General features: G+C 41.1%; 1 long non-coding RNA gene across 1 annotated transcript in view; it reads left to right on the forward strand.

The window, feature by feature from the left end:
• Positions 1 to 18266, forward strand: part of LOC309686324 — a 246492-nt gene that overhangs the window by 137488 nt on the left and 90738 nt on the right. The gene's annotated exons all lie outside the window — the stretch shown is intronic.

The following is an 18266-nucleotide window of genomic DNA, read 5'->3' on the forward strand; positions in this document are numbered from 1 at the left end:
CCAAAATGAGAAACTTTGCCTTACACAAGGAAGTTAAATGTTTGTGAAGCAGCAATTAACTGATTTCCATCCCACCTCTACAAAAAATGCAATGCTATCTTGGAAGGCTGTTTGTTTCAGAGAAGCTTGATGCTAATTAAAAAAGACTCCATACTCCAAGCATGCACTTTTGGTAGTTCTCTGTAAGTCTTGGTATCCTGCTGTGCCCATACTTCCAGCTCTGTCCTCCTCTAACATTTGCTGTCTTTCTGACTGCATCTTCACATTCACCTTCTTAAACTCTTTATTTTTTAGGACTGAAGTAATTTATCAGAAACAACTCAGAGCATTTGCATCCTATTAAGATACACTCTGAACTCATTCTTTATGACCGGTAACAATGGTGGCAATCATTTTCATTTGCACAGAAATTCATTCCAAGGCGTCTAACAAAGTGGTATGCAGTGACAGGTGAAGAACTGTAATTCCATTACTAAATTGCGGTCATTCCAAAGGGTCAAAATAAACAACTGTTTAATAACCTTGCTCTTGCAAAAAGTGATGTGAAAAGTTTGAACGTGAGAGGTGGTGTTTTCTTTTTAATGCATCTTAATAGAGAAAAATAATCTTCAACTGAATAATAGTTTTTAGCACCCTTAGACAGCTATGATTCAGTCCTAGCAGGATATAAAAATGCAAGTGATGGGGCAAGATTTCCCAACACCATAGTGCATAGATATTTGCCAGAGGCCTTAATGTACCTGTCTTGCAGTACACTTGGAAGAGAAGCCTTTTGCCAACTCAGATAGCGTGGCTTTTGTGTGTACTGCCTTCAGTCATGTGTGGATGGATTCAGAGACTCTTAAGTAGACTAACTGAGGAGACATGAAGATGACCTATTTACTCATAATCTTCATTCAGAAAGGAATTAAAAGCAGATGGGAAATCAGAAGTTTTCTTTGCCTAGTCACTCAGGAATGATGTTTTAAAGATGCACTTGTAATCAGAACGATGTTTCATTTCATCTGCTGAAAGGTTGATTACAAAATGAGTACAGGGATGGAAAGAAGAGACAATCATCTTAAAGCAGTGAGGAATACATCAGCTCTTCTCTCTGAGCCAGCTCAAGGCTTTGTGACAGTGTAGACAGAGCTTGCTACTCCTGATGCTGTCAGGGGCAAGGTGTCAGATGCAGTTGCTTAGAGGACCATTTCTTCCCTGCAGTAGCTGCTACGTTCTCCAGCTCAGCCTCACTCTCTGTGGTAGCAGTAGAACTGAAGGGCTGTTCAAGGGAGAGAAGCTGTGTTTGATACCGACATTTCTGGATCCCTTCTTTAACCATGGCTACCTCAGTAGTCTGCTGTCAGAGGCATCTTTTACTTATACCTACAGTAAGGTTTATGTTTCCTGGCTGGCTGTTGTAAAGCCACTGTGAACTGTGCATCACGGCAAAATTCGAATAGACGGTTCTCTCCTTAAGTATCTCTGGTTTTGACGATGCTTCCTGTAAAACTTTTGGGGGGAAATTAACTCTCCCCCCTCAATTTCCCAGTTTTGATGCAGACAGGGAATGCCTCCAGGGAATTCCAACGCATGAAAGGGAACAAGTGACTCAGTTTAGAAAAGAAATCATGTTGGGGCAGTCCAGCTTTCAGACACAGAGAAGAAGAGATTGTTGGTGAAGTTGGTGCTAAAGGAACATAAATATTTGAGTGTGGAGGATTGTTTTCTTTTTAAGTCTTGATTATGCAAGTTTCAGCAACCTAAATACAGCAGCAAGAAATCCATAAAATTCTGACAAGATGATTTGTCTCCTAATTAGTGTCATTTCACAGAGCTTTATTAATGGAGCTTGTACATTTAAAATAATAGATAAACAGCAATTTTACCTTCCTCCCTGTTGTACAGAAACCTGGACATTTTTCTGCTTCTCACATCAATAGCCATCGTTCCAGCAGAATCACGGATTGTTTAGTTTGATGTGAGTCTAGTTTCCTAGACAAGTCCCTAATTCTGGAGATTAACTGTCTCTAGTTGGTCAAGGTTAGGTTTGTTTTGTCATAAAGCAAATGGTACACTGGCTAGCTGATTGAGCAAGCATCCTTTGTCTCAGACAATAAATGAAACCACTTGACATAATTTCAGGATAAGTAGCAGTTTCTGTACATGGATGTGTGTGTTTATACCTACCTAAATATCCATACACATTTTTTATTTATAAAGTTGAAGAAATCCTCAGGGGTTCCCTCTCTTACTCTCTATTTTGTCCAAAGAAAGATTACTACTCTTTCTTTCTCCCAGCTGAGCTTGTTACAAAGACCTAGAAATTAGGTTCTCATGAGGCTCTTAAGCATTAGTTTGGCTTTAAATGCTTATAACATCTAGATTTTCGGATGCAGTATTTTAAAGCAACTTAGTTTTGAACTGGAGCAACCGATAAGGAGTTGTATGTTAGGAGGAAGCAGTTGGGCAAATTCATCTGGTGCTTCTTACAGTTTTTGAAAGCAGAACGCTTCACAGCTGCTCAAGAATGCATTATGTTTCTATTTCAGGTTACACCTCCTGACTAGTAAAAAAGCTGCAGAACATGCCCAACACAGGGTGTTCAAGTGCTCTGAACTTTGCTAGGTCAGAACTCTTTTAAAGGTTGAGGAGAGCCAAGCAAGGGCCTTGTGCATCTCTCACATCCCATCTACTTTTGAAGTAGCTTTGAAGGAGAGTAAAATGTGCAGTTTGGTGTTCTTCCTCTTTTGTATAACAACAGATGGTGGATTTTTTTTTTTTTAAGTGTTCCCTAAAGGTGTGTTTTATAGCTTCAGCTGCATTAGACAGACTCTCGTCTTAGAGCAGTTTTTGTCTCTAATGTGTTCTTTTCGGGTGAATGATGTACTTGACAGTGGTGGAGGGTGGAGGCAGAAACTGGGGAGACACACTATTAATTGTTTCAGTCCACTGAACTTCTGTGGAGTTGTGTTGATTTTCCTATGAGGAGGATGTGGCATGGCACTTCAGAAAGAATTTTGTTTTGCTTTTCCCAGATTTCAACTGTAAAGAGTAGTCATAGGCATTAGAGCCATGTTCCACTTCAGCAAGGGTGCAGCTCAGTCTCATTCTATATTTAGTCAATTCAGAAGCAAGAAATACAACTCTTCTAGTCTTTTATATACAGCTGGACCGTAGATGCTCTAGCAGAAGGTGCAATTACTGCTCCTGATAAGAATCTGACAGACCAGTGATCAGGCCAAGGATGATATTTTTGCATTCCATCTTTTTGGGGGGGGTTGTTTGTTGTTTTTTGGGTTTGTTTGTTTGTTGGTGGGTTTTTTGTGTGTGTGTGTTCCATCTACAGTTTTGCTAATACTTTATTTACATGGATTCAGAACGTGATCAGAAAAATCAATGGAATAACAACATCAAGGTTTGCCAAACTGAAGATAGCATCTTTGGCTTAGGAAGTCCTTGACTTTCTAGAGTCTGGGACAAGCATGTTTGGCCTCTTTTTATGATTTCCTAGGCATCTACTGCTGATGGTGGTAGAGGCTTTTATGTCTTCATTCGACATTAGTAAGATTATTTGTAAAATCATTAATCATACCAAGCACAGAAGAATTGAGCCTCTTACAGGTCATAAGTGTATGCTGTTCAGAAGTATATAACAGTGGATAACTCCAGCCTTTGGAGAAAAAAGTATGCAGGGATGAAGAAATTATGCCTTCATTGAAATACCTTGCACGTTTTTTAGTAAGACAAAAACAGCCAGAGCAGATTTCTGCCAAATGGTCATTGGTCAGATTGGGATGTCCAGAGGAAGCAGGCACTGAGCTGTTGACATTTCTACTAGATGCAATAGCAGTTTGGGATAATGCTTCTCAGGCAAGATAGAAAACACTCATATCCGTAGGTGAATAATTGGTTATCTTCTTTCCCAGATATATAGGAAGTTTAAATGACGCTCCATTTGTTTTAATAGACTGCCAAGAAGGGAACTAGGATAGTGGTATTTGTACTTCTAAAGAAATTGTGTAAAACTAAGAATTCAATGGAACTGGAATTCATAACTAAATGAAGACATGGATGTAATAGCGTATGACGATTTCTTACTGGAAAGAAAGAATCAAAGAGGCACTAATACCAAATATAGGAGAAAGATAAAATGGAATAATAATACTATAAGTTAAAGGAGATAAGATCCAAATCACATTAGTCAACTCACCACTGCAATTTGTAACATTAGAACCAATGTGGATTGAAATTCCAGGCATGAACAGGAAGAATATAATACTCGGGCCACATTACTGACTGCTGGACCAGAATGGCAGAACCAGTGTAATATTCTAGGAGAAGCAGAAAGCAGAGAAAACTAGTACTGGGTAACTTAGTTTTCCCATGTGAACTGGGCAAAAGCTATATCAGGAGATGAAGCGGAGACATAATTCTTAGGTGCTATCAATGTAGAGCAGCTGTACAGAGTACTCACACAGGAAAATTCAGTCCTTGAATCAGACTGTAGCAATGTAAGGAATGGCCTGGTGCGAAATCTTGCGGCTGAAGTATCGTTGTATCAGTGTTGTCACCAATACTGTATTAATATTTGGCATCCCTTCAAGAGCAACAGGTAGCAAAATATCACCTGTTTCCTTTCAAAAAGTGGGCTGTGTAAAAATGAGAAAGCATCATTAATTGAACCTAAAAGAACCTAAAATCCTTACAGTAAAGAGAGTTATCCTTACCTGTGGCATGAAGATTAGCAAGCAACACGTACTGGAAACAAAGCACCAGAGGAAGAACTGAAAAAGGATAAAAGTACGGCTAATCACTAAATGAATGGAGGTTACTAGAAGAAAGCATCCTTCAGGGAGCAGAAGTTGAATCCAAATTAAGGAAAAAGAAAAGATCTTAAACTCTGGCTAGTTGCGCGAAGGTACAATTAAGCAGACAAAAGAAGAGTTTGAAGAGCAAGTAGTTAAAGGAGACAAACTCATTTTGATCCTTATCCACACCCAGGAGCAAGAAACCCTTCAGGGAGGATTTGAAAGGCCAAGCAGGAAGCATAAACACTTGAGGAAGGAGTGGAAGTATTAAAAAAAGCAGAAGTACATTGCTGACAGGCCAAATCAGCTCTTCTTTTCAGCAGTGAGTGCTGATGTAACCAAAGAGTCCCACAGCAAAACCATTTTTAGGGAAGGGCACAACATTGGCTTTGTGTGGAATTGAAATAAATGTCAAAGATGTAGTAGAAATAGAGGAAGTGAGTACTAACAGAATAGGAGGACTAGACAGTATTCACAAAGTTATTTCCAAAATAACTCAGGGATAAAATAGCTTAATAGTAGCAGAGTGTAACATCCTGTTGGTATTTGATATGGGAGGATGGTGTGATGCCCGTAGAAGCATTGAAGAAAGATTTAGGTGGAACCTGGAAACAGCACTCCTGTAACTGAGATCCAGATGCTGAGAAACTAGTAGAAATTGTAACAAAAGATAGACTAAGTAGACACTTGGATAAACATGATCTTTTTGGAAAGAATCAGTATAGCTACTGTAAAGGAATCTTTGTCATCAAATCAGATGAAGATGAAGTCAAGTCAATGGATGAGTTTGCCTTAGTCGATGAGGACTGGGTCAGAGACCAGTTGAGCAACCTGGACATCCATAAATCCATGGGTCCAGATGGGATGCACCCGCGGGTGCTGAAGGAGCTGTCTGAAGTCATTGCTGGACCACTCTCCACCATCTTTACCAAGTCTTGGGAAACGGGCGAGGTGCCTGAGGACTGGAGGAAAGCAAATGTCACTCCAGTCTTCAAAAAGGGCAAGAAGGAGGACCCGGGTAACTATAGACCGGTCAGCCTCACCTCCATCCCTGGGAAACTGGTGGAGCAGCTTATCCTTGGTGTCCTCTCAAGGCATATCAAGGATAAGAGGGTTATTAGGGGGAGTCAGCATGGCTTTTCCAAGGGGAAGTCATGCTTGACCAACCTCATAGCCTTTTATGAGGAAATAACGAGGTGGATGGATGATGGCAGAGCGGTAGATGTGGTCTACCTTGACTTCAGTAAAGCATTTGACACGGTCTCCCACAGCATCCTCATGGCTAAACTGAGGAAGTGTGGACTGGATGACCGGATAATTAGGTGGACTGCGAACTGGCTGAAGGAGAGAAGCCAGAGAGTCGTAGTCAATGGGGCAGAGTCCAGTTGGAGGCCGGTAACCAGCGGAGTGCCTCAAGGGTCGGTACTGGGGCCCATATTATTCAATATATTCATCAATGATTTAGATGAGGGTATTGAGTGTACTATCAGCAAGTTTGCTGATGACACTAAGCTAGGAGGAGTGGCTGACATGCCAGAGGAGAGACAGGCTGGAGATTTGGGCAGGGAATAACTTAATGAAATACAACAAGGGAAAGTGTAGGGTCCTACATCTGGGCAGAAACAACCCCAGGTTCCAGTATAGGATGGGGAGCTACCTGTTAGAGAGCAGTGTAGAGGAAAGGGACCTGGGGGTCCTGGTGGACAGCAGGATGGCCATGAGCCAGCACTGTGCCCTTGTTGCCAAGAAGGCCAATGGCATCCTGGGGTGCATCAAGAAGAGTGTGGCCAGCAGGTCAAGGGAGGTTATTCTCCCCCTCTACTCTGCCCTGGTGAGACCGCATCTGGAATATTGTGTCCAGTTCTGGGCCCCTCAGTTCAAGAAGGACAGAGAGCTGCTGGAGAGAGTCCAGCGTAGGGCAACTAAGATGATTAAGGGAGTGGAGCATCTCCCTTATGAGGAAAGACTGAGGGAGCTGGGTCTCTTTAGTTTGGAGAAGAGGAGACTGAGGGGTGATCTTATTAGCGTTTATAAATATATAAAGGGGGAATGTCATGAGGATGGAGCCAGGCTCTTCTCAGTAGCAACCAATGATAGGACAAGGGGTAATGGATTCAAGCTGGAACACAAGAGGTTCCACTTAAATTTGAGAAGAAACTTCTTCTCAGTGAGGGTGACAGAGCACTGGAACAGGCTGCCCAGGGAGGTTGTGGAGTCTCCTTCTCTGGAGACATTCAAAACTCGCCTGGACGCCTTCCTGTGCAACCTCATCTAGGTGTTCCTGCTCCGACAGGGGGATTGGACTAGATGATCTTTTGAGGTCCCTTCCAATCCCTAGCATACTGTGATACTGTGAATCGTTTCTAGTTTAAGTGGTCAGCAAGTATGTGGAGATGAGTGACTCAGCTGATATAGTCCGCTTTGACTCCGAGTCCTTCAACAGAGGTCTTTGAGAGACTTAGACTTAAACTGCCATGTGAGAAGGATATGGAGTGACTTCCCTATAAGAAACAACTGAGTAGGCTGGGACTTCTTTTCCTTGAAAAGGAATGACTGAGGTGAGATCTGATAGAAATCTATGAAACTGCAAGTGTGATGGGAGGGTGAATAATACTGATTGCTCACCATTTCTTTCAGTACAAGAACTGAAGGCCATTGAGTGATCCTGGTAGAAGCCAGGTTCAAAACAAAAAAATGGAGGGTGATTTTCGTGCACAGTGTTGTAGACATACAAGTCCTCAATGGAGGATGTTACAAATGCAAAAAGTAGGCTCAACAGCACATTAGACAAGAGATGTCTTGGAGATGGCTTTTGTTGAATTTTGAGTGATTACACAGGCTCTACTGTGTCTCAGCTAGGATTATGAGTATTTTACAGAGTACATCTTACATTATTTATATACTTCCTTACAAGTTTGGTAATTTCACTTATACTTTATAAAATTGGAAGATGAACTCCAGCTAATGTGATGTTGGAACTATTGATAAGCAGAATGATGACTGATGTAAATGAAGACTGCTTGTGAAAAAACTTTTTCCTTTTTCCTGTGGGAAACAGAATGAAAGGTCTGGGGTTTACATCTGTTCATAATTTTTTCTGTAATGAAGTAAAGCAGCATTTTATTTGTAACATGGTCGGTCTGGTTCTGATTGTTAGTGCTCTTTCAAAGGATTTTATCTTAATTTCATTGTAGTACAGACTTGATCAAAATCTAATTTCCAATTTTTCATCATTTATACAATTGGAATGTGATTAAAAGTATTTATATACATTTCTGATCTGTGAAACACTTGACAATTTTGGGTTTTGAGAGCGTTTTTAAGCAGAATAGAGTTGTACATGGTGCAACTAGCAAAACTAATTCATTCATTTTCAAAGAAGTTCTAAGTATTATTATGACTCAGGACAGGCTACTCTTGCTTCTCTAAGAGAGGAGGAAAAAATGGATTCATTTAAAAGTAAGTAAAATCATGAAAAGCAGTTACAGCTGCTGAAAAAAAAAATTGTGCAGAAACAAAAAGCAAATACAAAATAAAAGCATTTGGATTTGGAAGTGGGGGGTTGTCAGGTGTCCTAGAAACAATGACATGTTGACACTTACTTGGGAAATTACTATGCTTTTTTATGGGGATGAGAGTGGCTGAGAAAATTCTAATACCAATAACTCATTGAAAAGAAACTTATACTACGCCAGCCACGGTGAGAGAGAAACTGTGACTGCTATGTTGTAAAGAAATAGTCACTTGTGAGTCACCATTTAGGGTTTGATTTGAGGGGGGGTTGTGAAAGCAAAGCTGTGTCTTCAGAACGCCTAGAAGCTGTAGTGTATAAACCCATCCATTTAGGAAGAATATAATTTTTATTTCTGCAAGTTCATCACACAGTCTTTCTTGGGGTTAGAGAACTGCTTTCTTTGTGGTAAATTTGTCTTGATTCTCCTAATTTCTTAATGTTCTTTTTTTCACAAGGTCCTTTTCTTTTTCATGGATTCAAATTTCCGTTTACTCATATCCATTTCTTAGGAGGCCTGTATTTCCCAGTCACAGTTCTTTTTATAATGTTTCTCTCTGTGCTGTTTCATTGACATATTTATGTCTAAGTAAAGTTTAATAATGGAAATTAGGGAAACAGACCACCGCAGTGTGGGAGTTTGAGGGAGAAAGACAGTGTCCTATTCTGAAAGGGAAAAATTGCTTTGTTGCTCTTAAAAGGGGGTGGAGGAAGGATTTTTTTAAGTTGGTCCCTGTTCATACATGTCTTTCTTTCCCTGGTGTATGTCTACAACCTTACCGTGTCACGTACCATTGACGGTCAGTTGCTTCTTAACAGTGGCTTAGACTATCATATGTAAAAATAAACTTGTTTTTCTCTTTAGCCAAAATTTCTGCAACTAAATGAAAAAAAAAAGAAAAAAAGGGGGGGGCGGGGGGAGAAGAAATGAACATGAAGAATCTTTTAGGATCCTTCTGGCAGGGAAGAGGTGATAGCTTAAAAGAAAAATTCAGCTTCCTCTAGGCATATTCTGAGTAAGACCTTTGCTGGTGGTTTTCACCATTGTCCCAGAGCTCTGTTTCCCAGATTCCTATTGGAATGTAGTAACTTAAGTGATCATGGTCTATAGCCCCGGTGATTGCACTGAGGAATATTTAAAGCAATTGTAGAAACTCAAAACCCAGATGCAGCTACAAAGAATTCTCAATGCATTATTTAAAAGGGAGGAGAAGCTTAAATTATTAATTAGTTATTATACATTAAAATACCTATTTAGAGCAAGACTCAGGTTTTGACTTCATAGTGGTGCCGACACTGGAGGGTAATGAAACTAGTCTAGAATCCCTGCCTCATGCTAAACACTTCAGCTGAAATCAAGAAAACAATGAAACAACCCTCCCGTGTATAAAAGTTACTTTGCCTGTTAAGTCTGTGTGTGTAAACATTGAAACAACAAAAGGTGTTTGAATAATAGATTTGAAGCCTAATCTTTGCAAGGGAGTTTACAAAGCATTTAGTTGATGCAGAATTCATTCCATTGTCTCAGAGTTTTTTCTACTTCAAAATTTCAGCCATAGCCTGGTTCCCAAAAAACTTAGTATGGTTAAGATATTTAAGCAAATCTCAGCTGTAGGGAACTGAATGCAAAAAAGACCTCAACCCAAACAAACGATAAAAACCCTCTCACAGTCTTTCTTTTACACTGGTATGAGAATGAAGAGTTTTTTTAAATGATGTCTGAATGACTTAGTGACATTGGCTAATTAAGGGTCCCAAGAAACCCATTGGTTAAGTGGGGAAAATAGGTAGTTTCCCTAACTCCCCCAGCAAGGTACTGATGGAGATGGGAAAAGAACGGCATCCAGTTTCCACAGACGTGCTGAAATATGGAATACTACTCTAAGTCAAATGTTTGTTGAATGTCCCTACATTTTTATCAGTGCATTTTTTTTTTTTAAATAAGTACTGTGCAGATAGGAGATATCCTGAAATACATTGATTACATATCAGAAGCCAGGTTAACACAGGTAGAAAAATTGTGAGTAATTTCCACATTTTCAGGAGTAAAGAGGTTCTCTAATGATTATTCATCCACTTTTCATTTGAACATGCAGGAGCAGTAATACTTTCTGCTTGTCAAGATTTACACAAAGCCCAATTTTTCATGCTGGAATACTGACTTTGAATATTCACACTGATTCTGTTTTGCAAAATCTGGTGACAAAACCACTTGTCACCTGTAGTGGAAAGATTAGGATTCATAATCTAGTTCTCCAGTAATGTAATGATGCAGGAATTACGATTAGAACTCTTGCATAATAACAGAGAGAGGGGGAGTTCATTCGGCCTTTTCTGAGATACTGAAATGAAAAACGTATCACTTATGTCAAAGTATGATTACAAAGAATCACAACTGATACCCTCCAAAAATACACAGCATCTCTTTGTCTTTCACAGGGTTATCAATGTTTGTCATACTGTACTTCCTTTCTTACAACATTACATGTTATTATGAATGTATTTTAGTTCTTTTTTTTTTTTTAAATAATGGGTAAACAGTGGGTATTGGTTGCACTAAGCATCTGGTTTACTGGATACAGGTGTTGTCTTCCAGTTCTTTCAGACCTCTAATCTCTGCACATTATTCTGTTTCTATCGCATTGCAAAAAGTAAATCAGAAATCAGATACTATAATACTATAATATGCTGTACTATTACCTCATCAGTTTTCAATTCTGTCGCTTACTGTAAGCTCAAATTAAATTTCCTGCACCAGAATGGATGAACTCAAAAATGATCCTGGCACTCCAAAACTGAAAATATTGTATTAGCAGATTGAGGTCAAGGATTAGCAACACGAGGCACATTAACAGAATGCTAATAGAGCAAACCTTTCCTCCCTTCCCATGACTTTAATATTTTGATCAGTCTGCAGTCATTTAGTAGGCCTGGGTCATCTCAGTGTTATAAAATATACAATGGATGAAAAAGACTCTGCCATTTTCCAACAGCCTGAGGACCATTTGCTGGGTCTGCCTGCTCAGGCAGCTGCTGTTTAGGCTCTGCTTCTGGATACTCTTCCAGTTGACACAAGGGTGCAGGAGCAGACGTGTGTGCAGGGTGCTGGGAACCACTCAATTTCCATTTGCAATGATGTATGGAAAAGTGGTTGGAGCTTCAGCTCCTGACATCCACGCAGTTCTCAGGGAGGGCCACTCTGATGGATGAGCTTTAGGGTGTTCAGTGCTTCCTATTACCGGTGCTGTAGGACTGGGTGGGGGGGAGTTTGGAGCCTAGATGAAGGCGAGTGTTTTGGCATATATTTCTGCCCTGGGCCTGAGCTGCAGCTGGCTGTGTGGATCAACACACGGAGAGAGATCAGGGATGTCTGGGCTAGACCGTAAGCTTGAGTATGTAGTGTAAACCCATAGTATATGGCTTCAAACTCTTAAATAGGCTATTCTCAGACAGTGGTAGAAGAAGGAAAATATTTTGTTAGGCTTAGTGTCATGATAGCACTCTTCCAAAAGAATTTTATATGGTTTATTATTTTAAAAAAGTAATAATCATTATCATATTTCTGTTGTCTGTTTTCCCATAGAGATAAATCTCACCACACCCTTCATCATCATCTCCCCAAAACATGTCTTTTAGTTTCTGTTGCTTTGTGTTCTTAGGGTAACCTTTCAAATTCCGTTCACTACGTCCATGCTTTCACTTTCCAAATATTCTCTCTCTTGTATCAGCCATGAATATATAAAGGACTTTAATACTGTAAAGTCGCATTTGAATCAGAGAGAAAAAGAAAAGATGATGACATTTGCAACACCGAGACCAGTAAGTGCTTAACTGAACATTCCTACAAACATATTTCTTGAATGCCCTCCTCTGCCCTCTCTGCACAAGAAACAAAAATTGCACTGTTCTGCTTTGGGTGACGGTGAAGTGGTTTAAGCAGTGAGGCTGAGTGTGGTGAGTTTATTTCTGACAAGCAAGCATGCCTTGGTGATCACCTGTGTTCCTAGGGCTGGGAGACACCTCAAGAATAAGGAAATGGGCCCTAAGCTCGTTCTCCAAAATACCACCAAATATTATTACAAATATGGTGCATTATCTGCGAGGATACAATAAAAACAGCTGCCATGATCTGCTTGTATCTTGGCGAGTCATTGGAGAAATTTGTTCATCCGTTTCTCCCCACTTCAACTCTTGCATGATACATTGTAAAGTGCCTCCCCTTCGGTCCCGTCCCTAAGTCTTCTGGAAGAAGTCTTTGATAGGCAATATTCTGCAGGCAGTTTTGGTTTCAGAGTAACTATTAGGAGGTCTGCAGTGTATATGGAGGCTTTCAGAAAGAATTAAAGAATAAGTACAAAACATTCAAGAAGTTCAAATAAATAAGGTTTCATCTGCCTTCGGCTATAGTTGAGACATACACATTGCTTGCAAACCGTGGCTTGCCTGTCAGCCTGGAGGCTGCTGTCGCTTCCTGCCTCTGTGTGGAAAAGGAATTCACCTGGCTGAGCTGATCTGGTCTACAAAAATCAGCATGCATCTCTTGACGCATGGTGGGACATTAGCTGAATCTCTGGCTCTCGCATAGGACAGTGGGCATTAATCTGTCAGAAAATGGAAATGCGGTGACTACTAAGTTTGTATAAGTATGGGGAAGATGAGCAGAAGAATGGGAAGCGTCTTGAGTTTTAAGCATTGAGTTATTCTTACAAGTTCTGCTGTACTATCCATGAATTTTGTCTCAGACAGTTCACCTGAACAGCACTTTTCTTTGTTTCTTAGTGATCTCGTGAATAGGAGAAAAAGTATTGTGAGTTTTATATAAATTGAAAAAAAAAAAATAGATTAGTGCATAAGTATTATTGAGCTTGTATTTCAAGAAGGCTCCTTCTTGCCCTTTTGAAAAAGATGAAAGATTTTTACAGGAGGCTTTCAGCCCCATTTGTAGATGAAGCCAATTCATAAACAAAGGTCAAGCAAAGCATCTAAATCTCCTGGCATTTTCCTACTGCTGAGATGTACTCTTTTAAATCTTTCCATGAGTCAGACTTAATGAACAAATCCAGTGGGTTCATTGGCACACATTCACCAGCAAAAATCCTCAGTGATGAAGGCTGGTTATTCCACCTGTCAAATAACTCAGTAAACACATTGTGGGAGAAAAGGTTTTTCTCTCCAGGGCTGTAAAGGAAGCTAAAATGTTTCTCTCTTCATCTTTGTTTAATTTTTCCTTCAGTTAATGAAATAATTGAGAATCAGGCCTTAAAAGTATGATTGCTTTATTAATAATAGATGGGCACCATTAGAAAGGGCTAATCAACCTGTTAGACTATTCTTTAACAATGTGTGCAACATAATGTTAACATCGTAAAGCCCTCATTTGAAAGGGATATTTTCCCCAGTGGTTGCATTTTCATTATTACAGGTTCATCTAATGCAAGTAGTAATTTAAATCCACTTCTCAACTTATCATTTCTATCAACTGAAATACATTGGACCGGATTTTCAGCAGGTGTAGGTAGTATAGCTTTATTTAAGTGGGTTTAAATACAGTGATTCATATTACCCAGGATCTTAAACTGCACCTTAGGCCAGTTCTCAGCTGGACTCAGGATCACTTGCCCACTCCTGACTGTCTTTGGTGTACTCCGCGTGTCCCCTCTGCCCACCTCCTCTCCTCCACTGCCTGCTGTGCGGGGGCACTGCCTTTGTGTTACACAAACCACTGGTATAGCTTTTCTGTTTTTATCTCTAACCTTCATTTCAATTTGTGTAATTAAGCTAAGCGTGGCGCCAGCTGAAATTTAGTTATATTAGCCGCCTGAGACTGGCTTTTCACAATAATTTTTCCTGTATGTTCTTGTGTTTCAGCCTCTAGCGTGCAGCAGTCCTTTTGAAATGCCATACATACTCAACAGCTTGGAGATGGAGCGTAGTAAAATCGAACAGGGCTCTTATGATGTGTTTATTAACTAGAGTGAGAGCTGTATGGCATTCCTGAGGCCTCCACACTCTTGCCCTTACTGTCACTCTTTTCAATAAACAATGCCTGTTAGTTACACCAAGTGTTGCAACAGCATAAGCTGGGGCATGTCTTTAAGTGGAAATATGTAAACTGGAAGCACAGGATGAAAGACAGCATCAGTCAGTCTTGTTTTTTATTTGCAACCGTAGTTGAAATAGACCTTGTCAAGCTATATACTGCAAATGTGCTAGTAATCTGGAGATTTCCTGTCGTTTGTGCTCTAAAATGCAGCTCTGGCAATATATCTTAGTGTGGTGGGTTGACCCTGGCTGGACTCCAGCTGTCCACCAAAGCTGCTCTATCACTTCTCTTCAACTGGGCAGAGGGAGAGAAAATATAACCAAAGACTCGTGGGCTGAGATAAGGACAGGGAGAGATCATTCAGCAATTACCGTCACAGGTAAAACACACTTGGCTCGGGAAAACTAATTTAATTCATTACCAATCAAATCAGAGTCAGGTAATGAGACATAAAAACCAAATGTTAAAACACCTTCCCCCCCACCCCTCCCTTCTTCCTGGGCTTAACTTCACTCTTGATTTCTTCTGCCTCCTCCCCCAGAGTGGGGCAGGGAGAGGAGGAATGGGAGTTGTGGTCAGTTCATCACACGTTGTTTTTACCACTTCTTCCTTCTGAGGGGGAGGACTCTCCACACTCTTCCCCTGCTCCAGCGTGGGGTCGCTCCCATGCGAGACGGTCCTCAACAAACTTCTCCAACACGAGTCCTTCCCATAGGCTGCAGTTCTTCATGAACTGCTCCAGGCGTGGGTCCCCCATGGGGTCACAAGTCCTGCCCGCAAACCTGGTCCAGTGGGTGCTCCTCTCTTCACGGGGCCACAGGTCCTGCCAGGAGCCTGCTCCAGCACAGGCTTCCCACAGGGTCACAGCCTTCTTCAGCCATCCCCATTCTCCAGCATGGGTTCTTCCGTGAACTGCAGTTGTATATCTGTTCCACTGTGGACCTCCATGGGCTGCAGGGGAACAATCCGCCTCACTGTGCTCTTCACCAGGGGCTGTGCCTGGAGCACCTACTTCTTCACTGACCTTGGTGTCTGCAGAGTTGTTGCTCTCACATATTCTCATTCCTCTCTCAGGCTGCTGCAATTGCCATTGCGCAGTAACTATTTTCCTCTTAAATATGTTATCGCAGAGGCGCTACCACTGTCACCGATTGCTTGGCCTTGGTCCATCTTGGAACCGGCTGGCATTGGCTCTGTTGGACATAGGGGAAGCTTCTAGCAGCTTCTCACAGAAGCCACTCTGCAGCCCCCCTGCTACCAAAACCTTGCCACACAAACCCAATACGCTCAGCAATAATGAAACCTCATTTTATTTTATATAAATATGTATATGACAGGTGTAATTAGATGCACACTTATAGTAATGTGTGCAATACATATGCACATATGTATACATACACTGTATGTGTATTTATATATATTTCCAATAAATACAGTAATTACAAGAAACTCTGCAAATCCAAAATGTTGAGTTTTGGCAAGATTTTCAGAACAATTTTCTTGGTGTTTGTATGTTTTGTTGTGGTATTCTTTGGCCACTGTGAAGAAGCTGTTCCCTAAAGGTGTTTTTGCCAATGGACTGATCTGTTATCAGCTTCTCTGATCACAGAAAGAACATGTCCCATCACGCTGTCCAGGAAAGGGAAGGAAGGACATCGTACGACAATGAATATTTCTGCAGCTGGAGCTAAGTCAGCAGTGACATTAATATGTACAGCCGTGTGTGTGTGATGCTTGGGAGAATCCCAAGCATTGGAACCTGTCCCTGTGTGCAGAGGGAACAGCAACGCAAAAGGGCCAAGTGCCTCCTGCCAGGACGTCTTTTGTGTTGACATCTGCAAGAAGGGATTCCTTGTGAGCTCTTCAGATTACACGCTGAAATCAGCCCTCCTTTAATCTTGGCCATATCGCTTTTCTCTCCTGTCCTCGGTGTCAGCCTGACAGTTTCCTTTCCCTTCTGATCAGAGCTGAAGTGAAGACTGGATATTGGAAACATCGGATTTCCAATACCAGGGGGTACTACACAAAAATGTTATTTAGCTAACAACAGTTATAAATCATGTGAAATAATAGGCTGGGTGGGCTCTGATGTTAAATGCTGGGAAAAACACTTGACAGGCTGCAGAGTAAACAAAGAATTCCCATGAAAATGTGCTTTTTACAAAGTTCTCTTACAGTAAAACAATGAAGGAAGGCTTTTTGCTTCTTTCACAAAAGAATAGATTTCTGCCAGTATTAACTTTCCACTTTTGCCCTTGTCTTGTGGTTTAACCTTTTCTTAGGCTGTATAAGACAGTCTTTTGTTGAAGCAGATAGTAGAAACCTTTACATCAAAAGGTAGAACCATAATAAGATACGGTGCTATATCTAGCCCTAATTTCTTTTTGCTTACCCTTTCTTTCCCTCCTGTATTTTCAGTTCTTTTTTTTTACCTCTGTTGCTGCTGCTTCTCCTGTTTTTTTATCATGACAATGGTTGAACATATAAATTGTACAGGTTAAAAATCTAGCTTTTTCACAATCTTTTTCACTTCTCACAGTTTTTATTCTCCGCCCCTCCAAAAAAGAAAGAGGAGGAAAAATAAAAACAAAATGGCTTATCTGCTGCATGCCTAATACCACAAAATAAACCCAGTTGCGAATGCTTTATTCTGGCTGCAAACCCCATCCTTCCCTCCCCTTCTTTCCTGTTCTACAGAGATTCTGCACTCACGCCTGCAAACAGTAGCAGTAGCGTGAAAAAAACATTCTTTTCTCCCATTAACTGTTTTTAAGGTATTGCTTGAGTAGGTTTTCCCTATAAGGTAGTGCAGAACACAATTAACACCGCTAATAACTTAAGTCAGTTTAGAAAAACTGAAAAGACATCATCTGAGAGCATTCACTGCACTTCTCTTCCATTGTGAAATCCTGCTGCAGAACAGTGTAAACAACAGCAAGTGTTTCCAGGTGCAAATCCTGCCTTGGCCTTCCCGCAACACACTGTAAATCTGTATGCTGTGGGCTTTTTCCTTCTAGGGGTCTCTGCATATTGCCCGGGTGGGAGCAGCCGCCCCCACTGTAGGATGAAATGCCGTATGGACTGCTCCGTTTGTGTCTGTGGTTTCTGGGCAGAACACATCTCCGAGACTTCAGCGTGAGACGGGGAGATAAGGACAGACGGTGCAAGGGAGGGTTCCCAGGGCCTGGAGGAAGACATGTGCCTGGGGCTGCGACCAGAGCACCAGCCAGAGCCACCCTCTGCAACATCAGCTGGGTGAGGTGGCCCAACTTCTCCTGACTACCTGCTTAGGCCCCTTGACAAGCAAAGCTAGTTGAAGAACCCTTGTGATGCTGTAGAAGAGCTGAAGTAACACCCATTTTCTTAGTGAAAATTAATGGGTATAACGTGCATAAATATATATTTCAATATTTCCTGATTTTCCGTCTTTTTACACTTCGAAAAGCAGTTCTCCAAAAACGGCTTATATAATCTTGTGCCGCCTAGGTGCACCTGACTGCTGCCCCCTCTAAGTAGATGCATTTGAAATTTGGAAAAGCAGCATGTGGTTGTGTGTCCATTCATTCACCCTGCCCTGGTGTCTCTGGCTCCAGTGCCTCAACAAAGAGTCAAGTACAAGCAGAGAAGAGCAGCAGCAAAATATCACCGCCCTAGCTGTAGCCGAGCGCTAAATAATTCTCATCTTGTTTCATACTTCTTCTTACATATCCATCCTGCCCGCACACACACACCTGGCGTACACCAGCAGCCACCAGGATCTGTCCCTCCAGTTGTCTCTGCAATGGTTTTCCCTCATTTGAGGCAAGAGTTGCTCTTCCTTTTTCACATCTTGCTTGTCATTGATTACATACTCCTTCTCAACTTACCTGGTCATCATACTCTTTTATATTCTGTATAATTTTTCTCTCAACTTACAGTAAAA

The sequence above is a fragment of the Vanellus vanellus genome (genome assembly GCF_965231255.1).
Source record: "Vanellus vanellus genome assembly, chromosome: 2".
NCBI classification, from domain to species: Eukaryota; Metazoa; Chordata; class Aves; order Charadriiformes; family Charadriidae; genus Vanellus; species Vanellus vanellus.